The sequence below is a fragment of the Gymnodraco acuticeps genome, unplaced genomic scaffold (genome assembly GCF_902827175.1).
Source record: "Gymnodraco acuticeps unplaced genomic scaffold, fGymAcu1.1, whole genome shotgun sequence".
Classification (NCBI taxonomy): Eukaryota; Metazoa; Chordata; class Actinopteri; order Perciformes; family Bathydraconidae; genus Gymnodraco; species Gymnodraco acuticeps.
In genome coordinates, this window is record NW_022990042.1 from 2,125,949 (window position 1) to 2,141,628 (window position 15,680).

A 15,680-nucleotide genomic window follows, 5' to 3' on the forward strand; every position below is an offset into this window, starting at 1 on the left:
TCCTGATACTGTTCCAGATTAATTCTCATTATTATTCTACCAGCTCTTACGCAGATGAACAGGGGCCCAAACACTGGTCCAAGTCCCGCTTCACCCACGTGATGAAGCTAAGGCAGGAAGCCCTCAGAGCTGGCAGGAGACTCTGGGCTGACTAATAATTCCTTACATTTATTTACTACATACTGGTGAGGGAATAAAGCATACAGGACACAAATAATGAAAGGGATAGTTTGGTGTTCTAAAGTAGGATTGTATGAGGTATCTAAAGTTAGTGAGGTTGCGCTAGACTTTTTCGCTGCCCGTCATTTTGACGGACAGGATCGTAAAACTTCCGTAAAAATCCAGAATTACCCGTCGGCCTTTACACAACTCTGGGGGGGAAGGAAGCATGCTCGTGAACTATCAACGGGGGGGCAGTTCACATGCGCCGTGTTATGCATGGCTGCTGCACCTCGCGGGAGCGTGCACAGCGTAAAGCCAAAACTCACAGACATTTCAATGATTTGTACGGCACAGTTAGGTTTGGAAACAGTATAATTTCCTTTTTGGAGGGCATGCATAATACGGCATAACACCGGAGCCTCGCTGCGGGGAAACTTTGGCGCTGTTCCGAGTTTGTTCTAATCAGTCAAAATGATGGACTGCTTTCAGATTTGTCCGTCATTGTTAAAAAAAATCCGTCATAGACGGAAAATATTCGGTTAACGCAACCTCTGTGTTGGACCTACAGTAGATGACGGTTGGCATGCCCTCAGTTCATATGCTCATTACCTGAGCAAATGAGGAAGTGATAGACTAGGAACGACAGGGTTCTGAAAGCTTAAATAACATTTTTTTATCAAAGCAGTCTGGTGGCTTTGGCCAGAGCAGCTAAAAGAGAGAGATATAATGGCGGAAGTTGCCCAAAAGTCTGACTATAAGGTTAAGCAGTAAAGAAATGAATGAATAATGTAAACTAAGACTATTTTTATTTAGGTATTGTAAATATATTTAGCTCCTGGTCCCATCAACAATAGTTTGCATTCCTTAGCTCCATGCTGTGACTCCTGTCCATTTCTCCAAATGTAGGGTGTGCTGACCACCATCTACTATACACTGACTGTGATAAGTAAATCATAAAACCCAACTTCATAACATTTTAAACTGCCCCTTTAAGTTGGCTAATGTTCACAGTAATATTTCACAGTATCTGGTGTATCATGATCACCATCTATGATGTTCTCCTCTTCAGTTTGTAGACAGTGACAACTTGCTGACAAACAGCCAGGTGTTGTCTGATCTGATGGCGGAGAATCTGACAATTGTGGCCCCCATGCTGGAATCAAAAGGCCTTTATTCCAACTTCTGGTGCGGCATCACTCCTCAGGTAAGGTAGGGTTGATTGAGACCAAAACAGAATATATTGTATAGGGGATGTGGGATTTTTGAGGCCAATACCAATAGCTATATTTGAGATGAAAAAATCACAGATAACAGTAAAAAAAGTGAAATATATAGCAAACCAAACTCGTGTGTAATACAAAACTGCATGAAGTGATTTTCTCCTCCGCTCAGGGCTACTACAGGAGGACCCCGGAGTACATTCCCATCCATAGGTGGCAGCGGAAGGGCAGCTTGGCGAGCCTACCTGAATATAAGGCGGCTATGCCTCCCAACTGTCATCCTACACCCTTTTCAGCGAGCGGCATAGGAAAGACAGGGCCCCCAGAAAGAGGGCTCCACCTGTGCTTATATAACTAGGGTTACAATACGTAACCCCCCGTTATATATCACACAGGCTTCGCCCTCTACTGGACTCTATGGGTACAGTGGGTGGAGCCTGATGTATAAACGCCCTGTCGTCCAACAACATCGACCCATCACACTGCCCCCGACCGCTCGATTCAGTGCGTCTAATGGCAGCCGTGCGCTCTACATAAAATGCCAGCGCAAGCACCGGGCAGAGGAGGTGCAATTTAGCCTCCCTGGCCCCAATATGGGGTGGAAGATTAAAGCCACCTAACTGAATAACCCTCGACCTGAACAAACTCCTTAGGCTCTTGGGAACAAAGCAGGGGTTCGGGTGATTGAGTGTCGCCCCGCTACGGTCACCCCAGACCAAAAAGCAACTTGGGTGCACCGACAGAGCGGTCAGCTTGGACACTCCCCTGGCCGAAGTCAGGGCAAGTAGCAACGCTGTCTTCCATGACAGTGCATTCAGGGAGGAGAGCTCCAGAGGCTTAAATGGTTCTGTGACCAGAGCCTCGAGCACCAACGGCAGGTCCCATTGCGGGGAGACCCCCTGCAAAAACCGCGACATAAGCGGCTGACTGAAGGCTGACTTGCCGCCAAATCTGCCGTGGGAGGACGAAATGGCTGCTGCATACACTTAAATTGTGGAATGAGCCAGCCCCCTGTCCATCAGTATCTGTGGACAGAATAGAGCCCAACGTACACGATAGAGGCTCTCGACTCCTTTCTTCACACCATCGCCGGAATCCCGCCCACTTTGGCCTGTAACAGGCTGTGGTGGATCCTGCTGCCTGGATAGTCTGAATAACGTTGTCAGATAGCCCCACATGTCTCAGCCTGTCCGTCTCAGGAGCCAAGCCTGGAGAGGTACGCCCCTATTGCACCTGCTTCCTGAGACAGCGCCCCCCAGACCTGAGGAACCATCCAGGGCTGGCCCACCATCATCTGTGTCACCTCCGCGTACCACGGCGCCAAGCGGCGACCTGGGGCAACTAGGATGACTGACAGACGCTCCCGTCTCACCCTCTCCAGGAGGGGGGGAATGAGATGCAGCGATGGAAAAGCGTAGAGCAGCTTTCTTGGCCATGGAAGTGTGCAAATGCGTTCACCCCCAAGGTCGGATTGTCCCGCTGGGCCAGTGAAAACCACAGGGCACAGTGGCTGTTGCGCCGGTTGGCGAACAGGTCCACCTCTGCTCTCCCGAACTGAGTCCAGACCTGCTTCCCCACCTCTGGGTGAAGCCTCCACTCGTCTGGCAGGGGCCCGCCTCTTGACATGAGGTTGGCCCCCCCCGTTCTCCCGTCCCGGGATGTGCTGGGCCCTTAGAGACAACACATTCTGTGAAGCCCACAACCACAGGTTCTCTGCTGCGGTCAACAAGGCTACGGAGCGGACTCCGCCCTGCCTGTTGATGTATGCCACTGTGGTGCAGTTGTCGCTCCTCACTAGCACATGTTTGCCCTGTATTAAGGGTTTGAAGTGCTGTAGGACCAACATTACTGCCTGCAGCTCTAGGAGGTTGCTGTGCCGAGCCTCTGTCAGAGGCCAGCCACCACCTACAGCTTTCTCTAGGCAGGTTCCCCCCCATCCCGTCACGGATGCGTCTGTGAAGACCGTGATGTAGGAGGTCACTCGCCCCAGTGGAGACCCTCCTCCGCAGATGCTCTGGGGACCCCCAGAATCGGAGGTTGGCGTCTGAGCCGCGGGAACGCACGACAGGCACTGCAGGACGGAGAATGTTTGACACCTTCCCCAGCGTGGTCGGGCCCCAAACACTCGAAGCACAGGCGGTGGGGATCAGCGCCCGCAATTAAGCCAGGGCATGTAGGGCAAGGCCGAGTTTCAAGGAGTGGTCAGTCCATATTATTTTCCTATTTATCTTCTTTACGTTTAGATTTCTTTTCAGTTGTTGCCGCTCGCTAAAGAGAAAAGGATGACAGTCGGGAGGCGTAGTCGCCTTATATACTCTGGGCCTGTGCGCGCATTCAGGTAGGCTCGCGCCGATTGGCCGGCTACGTTTATGCAACTCAGTAGGCCTGCATAGCATGATAGAGAGTAGCACCCATAGAGTCCAGTAGAGGGCGGAGCCTGTGTGATAACTTCCTCCTTTTTATTTTTGCATTACAGATTTTCTGATATTTTATGTGCAAATTAGACATTCTCTTAACATGCTTATTTTATACATTAATATAATAATACATATACATATAATACATGTTATTTATATAGGGCTTTTCCTGGTGCTCAAAGCGCTTATATATAACCTAACATTGGAGTTGAAGTTGTTTTATAGAGATCATTTGGGATAGTTTGTGTCAACAGCAATACAACAATTATTTTGAAAGTATTTTCTTTTAATAAAATGTTCTATGAATAAAATATGGTCAAACCCTCTGTGAATACCTCGAGAATATAGTACAGTACTCTGCCATTTTATGTATAAATATGCAAATCAGGCTTATAGTCTAGCAGGAAGGGCCCTCAGATTTTGAGATACCCCTACCCGAGGTAGAACAAATGACAACAATGATTTTTTTTATCTTTAGGGTCTCCCATTAATGAAATTGATTGTTGTCAAATTTTATTTTGGGGGAAAAAATGTTTTTTTGGTTGTTCTTTAGAACTACCCCAATCCCTGAAAAAGAGCCAAATTAGACCAGGCCGAATATGGGAAAGGTGACAAAAAAGCCCATAACTTGAGAATGACCACTCTTTTCCTCTTCAGATTTGCTGAGGTATGAACCAGGTGGCTGTCCTACATCACCAAATAGTCAGACAATTATTTAACTAAAGAAATACTGAATTATAGTCCTGTAAACTTAGCTTTAGTTTAGACGGAAATTGTACTTTTTGGTGATAGGAACATAGGACTCCATCACTTTTCTCTCATTTATCAGAAAAACAGAAATCCCTAAAAAATATACCATTACTGAATTGTCAAGGGTGCTATTGAACACTAACCAGTAGTTGTATGGAAATATCTGGTACAGTTCTTTTGCAAATGAGATTTCTTTAGACATAGGCCTACCTCTTCTCTGATACAGTCAAATTCCAAATGGGGGAGAAGTGGAACAATAGCCTATAAGTTAAGAATGCTCACTCTGATGGTCATTATATTTGAAGAGGGAAATACCAGGTGGCTGAACTACATCACCAAATAGTCAGAATAAGAGTAACCCAATACAATAAAGTGTATTAGTTCTAAATTGCAAGCCTCTAAAACATAGGTGTAAATAGTACATGTTTTAATAATAATAATAATAATAATAATGCATTTCATTTATGGGCGCCTTTCAAAGCTCTCAAGGACACCTTACAGAGCATAATTAAAAACAATCAACAAAGAAGAGCACACAGTAATACAAGACTTAAAAAAAAATACTTAAATAACAGAGACTTAAAAAAAACAGAGACTTAAAAACAACAAACATTGCTCTTTACATGTTGTTGAAATGCATCCTTTGTTGGCAGCAGATCTTCAGAGGCTGCATCTGTTGTTGATGCAATTATGAACCTCAGTTTATCCAAGTTTGTGCACATCAGTCCAATTTCCTTTTTTCCATATAGCAGAAGCGCAAATTCTCTTGCGACTGGCAAAGACTCTTCCAAGCTGGCAGAGTCCAACATGGGCCAGATCTTTGAGCTCGCTGAGATGGGTCTTGAGTTTGGTGAATGCTGTTGTCTTTCCGATTCTGTACAAACTACTTGTTGTGCCACAAGGGTGCATGACATGCTGGTAGACAGTTAGACATGTAGTTGCCGCTCAGCTTCAGGACCATCTCCAACTAAATGGCCTCTTTGAGAAATTCCAGTCCGGTTTCCGTTCCGCCCACAGCACTGAAACAGCTCTGGTCAGGGTCACAAACAACCTGCTGATGGCGGGTGACACTGGTTCCCCATCTCTCCTCATCCTCCTGGATCTGACTGCAGCATTCGACACTGTCGGCCATAACATCCTCCTTCAGCGCCTCGAACACACCATCGGACTCTCTGACTCCGCCCTGAGCTGGTTCCAGTCCTACCTGTCTGGAAGAACAGAGTACGTCTCCTTGGGAGGTGCAAGGTCCCAGACACACCCTGTCACCTGTGGTGTCCCTCAAGGGTCGGTCCTCGGGCCCACTCTGTTCACCCTGTACACTCTGCCCCTTGGCCGTGTCATCAGCCAGCGTGGAATATCATTCCATTGCTACGCTGATGACACGCAGCTATATATAAAGACAGACCCTATCTCACATGCATCCTCACTGTCACCATCATCATCACCGTTCCCATCAACATCCTTTAACTAACACCTGCATTGAGGAGATAAAGGCTTCGACACAACAAAACTTCCTGCAGCTAAATAGCTCCAAAACAGAGGCTATTTTAGTTGGCACCCCAAACCAGGTCCAGTCATCCCCCATAACCCACATCACCTTTTCTGGCCAAAACATACCCCTCTCTGCATCAGTTACCAACCTGGATGTAAGATTTGACCGACATCTGACCTTTGACACCCACATCAAACACCTGGTCCATGCCTTCGTTTCCTCTAGGCTTGACTATTGTAACGCTCTCCTCATCGGAACTCCTAGCGGGAGCCTTCAGAAGCTCCAATACATACAGAACAGTGCCGCTAGGACCCTGATGAGGGTGAGAAAGTACAACCACATCACACCCGTCCTTCATTCCCTCCACTGGCTTCCTGTCTCGTTCAGGATTGAATACAAGATCTCACTACTGACCCATCAGTGCATCCACAGGAACGCTCCTCCATACCTGAAATAACTACTCACATCACAAACCTCCACACGCAACCTCCGTTCCACAACAAACCATCTGCTTCGCCCCCCCAGGACCAAACTCCACACAATGAGGGATCAGGCTTTCTGTGCAGCTGCCCCTCACCTGTGGAATTCCCTCCCAGACCACCTGAGGACTCCACAGACCACTGTAGCCTTTAAGAAAGGCCTAAAAACCTTTCTTTTAAAAAAAGCCTTTGATTAAACTTTTGTTTATTTTTGTTTGTTTCTTACGCCTCCTGTAGCATTTTGGGATTGCTTTTAGCAATAAAAGGTGCTTTACAAATACTATTTATTATTATTATTATGTCTTTTCCAATTTTCTCACATATGGTGTTGATGGGGACATATCTCTCTCTCATTCCATGGCCTGCCTGCATGTACACTAGAGATGAACCAAACATGTATTTGCTTGCATAATATATGAGCAGTACTTCCACACCTGTGTCATCAGACCTCGCAATGATGCGGGAATATGACTCTGCAAGATGTATGGAGCTCTATCCCAGTGATGTCAAACTGCTGACTCCTGCAGTGCAGATGCTCTTCACCTCCTCCCCTTCGTCAAATCCTGAGTGTAGTCTCTTTGGGGCAGCAGTGACAATGTAGTGGCTCACAAACATGCACAGTGCAGTCTTGTTTCCACTACTCCTCAAGTACTTCCTGTAGTTTGGGACATTTGTTTTGCTCTAGGTTATAACACTTGTGTTATTCTTCAGAGCTGGGTCCTCATTACAGATCTGCACTTTTTTAAATGCACCTGCATTGACACACCCGTTCACAAAATCATACTGAGTGTTTGGCACATATTATATATATATACAGTGGGGCAAAAAAGTATTTAGTCAGCCACCAATTGTGCAAGTTCTCCCACTTAAAAAGATGAGAGAGGCCTGTAATTTTCATCCTAGGTACACTTCAACTATGAGAGACAAAATGAGAAGAAAAAATCCAGAAAATCACATATATAATGACCATCAGAGTGTGCATTCTTAACTAGGCTATTGTGCCACTTATCCCCCATTCGGAATTTGACTGTATCAGAGAAGAGGTAGGCCTATGTCTAAAGAAATCTCATTTGCAATAGAACTGTACCAGAAATGATTAGTGTTCAATAGCACCCTAGACTGTTACGATAGAGTGAAGCAGGCAGGACCCAAATGCAGATTATACTGATAATACCTTTATTTCAAGGACTAAATTCTAACTCGGACAAAACAAAACACTCCACGGTGAACTCAGTCACCAAGAAAAGACGAACCAACACTGAACACAGGAAGAGACAAGACTATACAGGGAGGGGTAATCACAGGACGAGAAACAGCCGGGCAGGGGAGGAGAAACACAAGGACAACAGGTGAAAACAATCAGACAACTAGACACATCAGGGAAACTAACGACAGGGGAAAAACACAGGGAGAAGGACCAGACAATATACAAGGAGGAAAACAAGATAGGGTTAACCGGACAGCAAAATAAACCCAAACATACAAAACTACAAACGTGACATAACATGAGAATCATGACACTAGACAATTCAGTAATGGTATATTTTTTAGGGATTTCTGTTTTTCTGAAAAATGAGAGAAAAGTGATTGAGTCCTATGTTCCTTTCACCAAAAAGTACAATTTCCCTCTAAACTAAAGCTAAGTTTTCAGTATTTTTAAATAATAAGTTAAATAATTGTCTGACTATTTGGTGATGTAGGACAGCCACCTGGTTCATACATCAGCAAATCTGAAGAGGAAAAGAGAGGTCACTCTCAAGTTATGGGCTTTTTTGTCACCTTTCCCACATTCGGCCTGGTCTAATTTGGCTCTTTTTCAGGGATTGGGGTAGTTCTAAAGAACAACCAAAAAAAGCATTTTTTCCCCCAAAATAAAATTTGACAATTCATTAATGGGAGACCCTAAAGATAAGAAAAATCATTGTTGTCATTTGTTCTACCTCGGGTAGGGGTATCTAAAAAACTAAAGCCTTTTTTGAGGACTTGCTGCTGGACTATTAAGCTATGCTAACTTTTGCTGAATTGAAGCAAATCTAAAAACATTAAAGACAAAATCAGTAAAATAAACATGATAAATGTGTATATTGGGTGTTGTCACATGTGGACAGACTATGAATTTGGGGCTACGTTATTTTCTTGTCGTACCATATGCTATGCCACTTCTAACGATTAAAGGTAAATCCATGTGCGGCTGCATGTTAAAAAGCCCTCTGCTCTGTGTGCTCCTCTGCAGGGGTTCAGATGTATGTGTGCAACAAGGACCACTATGGATATCTACCAGTTCCCCTCCAACCAGAGCAGACGCTGGAGGAAGAGGAGGAGAGTTTCTCCCACACACTGACGGAGGCTCTCAGTAAGCACTTCCTCTGAAGATGCATTTATTGTATTTGACACAGATCATTTCAATTCTGAATGCTTCTATCTCTGCTCACTCTTTCCGTTCTTCTGTGTGAGCACATTTGGTTCTTTTTGCTCTCACCGTCCTGACACATGTCTCACTGGTCTGTTAGAGCCCTCTGCCTCTCCCTTCCTCTCCTCCCCTTCTTATTTGAGTGTTTCACATCAGTTAGAAGTTGAACAGATCCATGGAAATTCCCTTTTAAGCAACAGGCGGTGCAGCAAAAGACAAATTTACCATACTTCATGTGAAATGTGAATGTGTATTCTTTACTTTCCAGTTTCCTTCACCATGGAGCCTTCGCGGCATATTCACACTTTGCCCAAAGAGCAAGGGAAGATGGGATTTGATGAGGTACAGATATATTAACAACAGCAGATGTATCTTCCAGTTTAGATTCAAAAGTGACTTTATTCTTATCCTCTTCTAGATCTTTCTGATCAACCTGAAGCGCCGCTCAGACCGGAGAGACAGGATGTTGACTTCTTTGTCTGTCCTCGGCATCAACGCTACACTGACAGAGGCCGTGGACGGCAAGTATGAATCACATTAAACTGCATTTATTATGTAGTGCTGGAAGAAGCATTCAGATACGTTAACAGCATAACAATGACTAAGCTTTAGGTACGATCAAAAGTTTCAAAAGTAAGAAGAATTGATCATATAAATGTATTACATTTACTTATGTATCTGTGTTATAGCTGGTATGAAGTAGCCTATTCATAATTGTAACTCAATGCCCAATTACTTGCATCTTTTGATCATGTGCAATGGTCAATAGGCAGAACTAGGCCAACTCTTGCAGAAACATGCATTAGGAGCCCTAGAGATGCTCACAAACACGGAAAGTTTGAACATTGACGTTTCCATTTTCCATGTTGCAACTATGATTTTTCTCTAAATCTGACGATTTATTTCTTGGTTGATCAATTCTAGTTTAGTTTGAAAAAAAAAAATGTAGGTACATTTTTTATCTACTAAGTAAGTAGTGAATATCGACTGAATAAATATAGTGGAGTGAGTAAACATATGAAATAGCCTGAAAGGAATCTGGTACCTCTAATGTATAATTAATCCCCAATATGTTGTTCCTTTTACAGCAAAACAGGTGAAAAAAATACTTTGCCAAGAACAATTTTGGCACTTGAAAATGAAAAAATAAGAAACTTCAAAAGATTATCTTTGCAAACCCTGTTTTACCTGGAGGGAAAACACTTTATATCAAATACAACATTTATCATCCAAATTATTTTTTTCTCGCTGTCCTTTCAAGGCTTCCATAGCTTGTGATTATGAGGAAATATGTGTCCATGTGATCTCCACAGAGCCTTGAACTCCTCTCAGCTGCAGGCCATGGGTATCGACATGCTGCCCGGGTACAAAGACCCTTACTCAGAGCGTGTGCTGACCAGAGGGGATATCGGCTGCTTCCTCAGCCACCACAACATCTGGAAGCAGGTTCAGCCTCCATCTGTGAACCTCAGTGTGACATGCTGTGGGATGTGGATCAGAGTGTGATCAGAGTGTGACAGGAAGTAGAGTCCAGGCTGTCATGTGTCTCCCTCTAGGTGCAGCAGCAGGATCTGCAGCAGGTTCTGGTTCTGGAGGACGACGTGAGGTTTGAGCCCAGGTTCCACAGCAGGCTGGTGACGCTCATGGAAAATGTCCAGAGAGTGGGACTAGAATGGGACCTAATGTTAGTCATTTAATCCTTTAATCCCTTTATAAGAGCCTGAGAAGTGTATGGATTTCCACTTTAAAATGTACAGTACTAGTAGTATTTCCTCGTATTTAATCTAGATATTTACAGTATTGACAGTTCTTTGAAAATAAATCAGCAATGGTTATGGTCCAATATATAATGGCCAAAAATATTACATAAATGTTATTAACAATTTGTTTTCATTATTTAATCACTAAATGACAGTGACCAATGACCAACGTTTCTTTGAGCATGTACACAGTAAAAGCTTATACTTATATATTATTTCAGCATATATGCAATGGAATAACATTTAATTTGTCACAATAACAACAATGAAGGATCAGAATTTTGTTTTCTTTCAGACCATTGTCAATTAAAATGAGATAGTTTGCTTAGTTTCACTACCTTGGCCTAACCTACCTGACATTCTGGAATGTCCCTTTGTATGTTTTATTGAAAGCACCTTGGATCTGTCACTTCTTCTCCTCTTCAGTTATGTGGGCCGTAAGCGCCTGCAGGTGAAGGAGCCGGAGCGCAGGGAGTGGGAGACCTGGTGCACCCAGACTACTCCTACTGGACCCTGGGATACGTCCTGTCACTGAGGGGCCCGCAAGCTCCTCCAGGCGAGGCCCCTGAACAAAATGCTGCCTGTGGATGAGTTCCTGCCTATCATGTTCAACAAGCACCCCAAGTGAGTGTCACCCAGTGTACGCATTTTCAAATGATAATGCCTTCAGAACTAGGGATGAATGGAGTCTTCGGTGTGCGAAAAAAAGAAAAAGAAATCCGTAAAAAGGTGATCAAATAAATGTTGAAATATGAAGGGTAAAGGATAAAGGAATACAAAAATGTAGAAAAAACGAAGTAAAACAAATAATTATTTAAAGCATTTTCATATATTTTGTTATTTATTTTTTTCGAAATGTATATATCTGTGTATATAAAAATCATATAAAGTACCCTTTTGTTTACATATTTTTCATACTTGATAATTTTTCCTCTTCAATCAATCAATGTTTATTTATATAGCCCAATATCACAAATGTTACATTTGTCTCAGTGGACTTCACAGTTTGTACAGAATATCAGTATGACAATACGACACCCTCTGTCCTTAGACCCTCACATCGTACAAGGAAAAACTTCCGGAGAAAACCCACAGTTTAAAGGGGAACATGGGAGAAACCTCAGGGAGAGCAACAGAGGAGGGATCCCTCTCCCAGGACGGACAGACGTGCAATAGATGCCGTGTGTAAATCGAAAAGATAATACATTTACAACATAGGTAGTCCAAATGTTTGGAAATGCATGTGTCTGTAATAAGAGGATGAATCCATGAGGATGTCAACAATCCTGTGGGAGCCATCAGGGAAGTAGTATGATGAGAGTCAGGCAGGACCACAGAGACAGGTTCAGCCACGACTCGAAGTCCAGGACTTAAATCCAGAACTCAGAGGATCCAGGACACAGGACTCATGATCCAGTACTCCGGATCCAGGACACATGATTCAGGATCCAGGACACAGGACCACAGCAACAGGATCAGCCACGACTCAGGATCCTGGCGTAGATAGACACCAAAAAGAAATTTGGGGGAAGCTGGGTTATTCGGAACATGAGTACACAGGTACAGACAGAGAGAAGGAAGAAGTAAGATGTCCCTCGACAGTCTAAGCCTATAGCAGCAAAACTAACGTGTCTACGTACATGGACTCCCTTAGGATAGGTTGAGGGAAAGGGTTAGCAAGTAAGCAGTAAGGAACAGAGGTGGAGAGAGAGGCACAACGTGTCTACATACATGCACTCCCTTAGGATAGGTTGAGGGAAAGGGGTAGCAAGTAAGAAGTAAGGAACAGAGGTGGAGAGGCACAACGTGTGTATGACCTGCAGGCGTGCAGAGAGAAAATGGAAGAAAGATAAACTCCATGTCTCCCTAGAAATCCTTCGTGCTTGCCTATCCAACTACCAGACGGCAGTCAAATCAGCCAAAACAGAGCACATTACTGATCCTGCTCCTTTTCTGTGCCCTGCTGTCCTCGACCACTTTGAGCCTGTATCCCTCTCTTCTCTCTCGGATGTAGTCAAGCACCTGCGGCCGACAAACTGCCCCTCAGACAGCATTCCCTCTCGCCTTCTCAGATATGTTTTCAAATCAGTTGGAGCAAGTATTTTATTACTCATAAACACCTCTCTTAGCTCAGGATGTGTCCCAGCTGCCTTCAAACATGCCGTGGTCAAGCCACTACTTACAGTAAAAAGAAAAATCTCGACCCCTCCATTCTCGCACATTTTAGGCCCATCTCCCAGCTACCTTTTTTATCTAAAGCCCTGGAGCGAGTAGTCTAGGTCCAGCTGCAATCGTTCTTAACCATGCATGGCATCCATGAAAAGTTTCAGTCTGGCTTCAAACCCATGCACAGCACTGAAACAGCCCTTTTAAGAATTTTTAATGATCTGCTCCTAGCCGCCGACTCAGGTAGCCCAGCTGTCTTGGTGCTGTTAGACCTGACTGCTGCCTTTGACACTGTGGACCATAGCATCCTGTTGTTGCGGCTCGAACAGTCCGCTGGCATCACAGGCTCTGCCCTTGCATGGTTCAGGTCCTATCTGCCAATGCCCCTCTTACCTGTGGGGTTCCCCAAGGCTCTATCCTAGGCCCCATCCTCTTTTTACTGTACATACTGCCCCTAGGTTCAATTCTCACTAAACACAATATTCCCTTCCACTGCTACGCCGATGATGCCTATCTGCCTCTCAAAGCAAATGGCAAACACTCACTACAGCAGTTGATGGACTGCTTAACAGAGATCAAATCCTGGCTGTGCCAACATTTCCTTAACCTCAACGAGAGCAAGACTGAGGTAATCTTTTTTGGACCCCAACCTCTCCGGTTGATATTCTGGGCTCTCTCAATGAAAACATCCTCCCCTCTGTCCTGAACCTTGGAGTGACCTTCACTAGCACTTTTAAATTCGAAAAACTTCCTTCAACAGCTTAGTTGGAATTGGGTCTAACATACACGTTGATGGTTTAGAAGAGAGAATCATTGAATTTAATTGTTCAAGGTTTATGGCTGAAAAGCGTTCTAGTTTACTATCTAGTGTAATATTAGAACTTACGTTTCCGGGAGCTGTTGATAACACTATACTGGTCAAAGGCAAGAGGTCATTAATTTTGTTTCTAAGAGTAACAATTTTATCGTTAAAAAAGCACATAAAATCATTACTACTGAGTGCTATGGGAATAGAAGGCTCAATCGAGCTGTGGCTCTCTGTCAGCCTGGCTACAGTGCTGAAAAGAAATCTTGCATTATTCTTATTCTCATCTATTAATGAAGAGTAGTAGGCTGCTCTCGCTTTACGCAGTGCTTTCTTATATTCATTGAGAGTAATATGCCAAATTAAAAGAGATTCTTCAAGTTTAGTGGAACGCCATATCCTTTCAAGTTGTCTCGACTCTTGCTTTATTTTGCGGGTTTCGGCATTATGCCATGGAGCTAATCTATGTTGTTTTATTTTCTTCTTTTTCAAAGGAGCAACAGAGTCTATTTTTATTTGCAGGGCATCTGTAGCACCATCAACAACATGATCAATTTGGGGTGGTGTACATTTTGTATAAGTTTCCTCCCTTACATGCAGGCATGCTCTTGATTTTGTATTTATTCTTTTCCTTATTTTCACTTTCCCTATTGCTTTTGTTTGTTAGGGAATAGATATACCGTGATACGGAAAAGCACAAACAGTGGGTAGATTATTCTAAGGAATAGACACATTTGGATTGTTTTTCTTATATGAGAAAATGTATATTTTCTTTATACTTCCAATTTTTTTTCAATTATTTATTCCTTTTACTTTCTTATTCTTTTACCAATGTTTTCCTTTCAATGGCACTCCTAGGACTCCGTAGTTAGAGCTTTTTGTATTCAGCTAAAGCAATGTTGTCCCCTCCCTGCCCTTTCAGAGACGAGTACCTGCAGTATTACGAGCCGAGAGACCTGAGAGCGTTCTCAGTGGAGCCCCTGCTGCTGTTCCCCACACACTACACCGGAGAACCGGGGTACTTCAGCGACACTGAGACCTCCAGCATCTGGGACGATGAGGCTGTGAGGACAGACTGGGACACTCAGGACGGAGCATTTCCTCCTGCGGCCCCCCACTCAGCTCGGGGGGCCGCGCCTCCTCTCTCTGCCAGTGGAAACAGAGATGAACTCTGAGGGGGACTGAGGTCCAACACCCTGGTCAGTATATCATCCTCAGAGGGGGCACCAGGTAGCAACCAGGCGCCTATTAAGATATATTCCTTCACCTTTTCTGTGCAATGTGTAACATTTCTGTAAAACAAAACAGATTTCTGTGTTCATTTGAGAAAACGTATTGATAAATATAAATAGTTAAGGTATAAAAACTACATTTGAGTACAAATATATTCTTAGACCCACCCTAATCATCTAAGCTGATATTAAGCTTCAGTGGTAGATATTCCAACAAACTCCGAATTAAATGAGCACAAACCAGATAAGAAGCTGTAAGTTTGGAACCTTTAAAGGGAATGTGTGCCCACATGAGGGCCAAAAGGGGGTCCAGCCCTAATATAATGGGGGCACTACCTCTTGGCTTCCCTAGAATTGAGCTTAGCACTTCGGGATTTGACTTCAAATATGAAGTGCGTTACAAATGAAACCCATAATTATTATTATTATCTTGAAAATATTTCTTGTTTAAATGGGATACGTTTGTATGATATTTAAACAAAAAAAACATTTTTGACTTATAAGCCTAATAATCGTCTAGATTTGTGAATTAACTATAAATATGTGGTAATAAAGACAAAGGTTACATGAAGAAAATAAAATAGTTTAGTTTGCATTGATAACAAAAATAATATTTTGTTGTAACATAGAAAGGATCTTTATAAACTTTTGATATTGTCATGGTGGTAGGAATACAGAAATATAATATATGAACCTCAATAATAAGGCTAGGACTTTAATGAAAATAATACAGCCAATGTTGCCACTTGGACACCCACATTAAATGTTAAAACACTCAAATACAATT

The 15,680-nt window shown here is 43.5% G+C and overlaps 1 pseudogene; it reads left to right on the forward strand.

Annotated features, from left to right (window-relative positions):
- Positions 1–14,928, forward strand: part of LOC117545614 — a 23,572-nt pseudogene extending 8,644 nt beyond the window's left edge.
- The last annotated feature ends 752 nt before the right edge of the window (positions 14,929–15,680 follow it).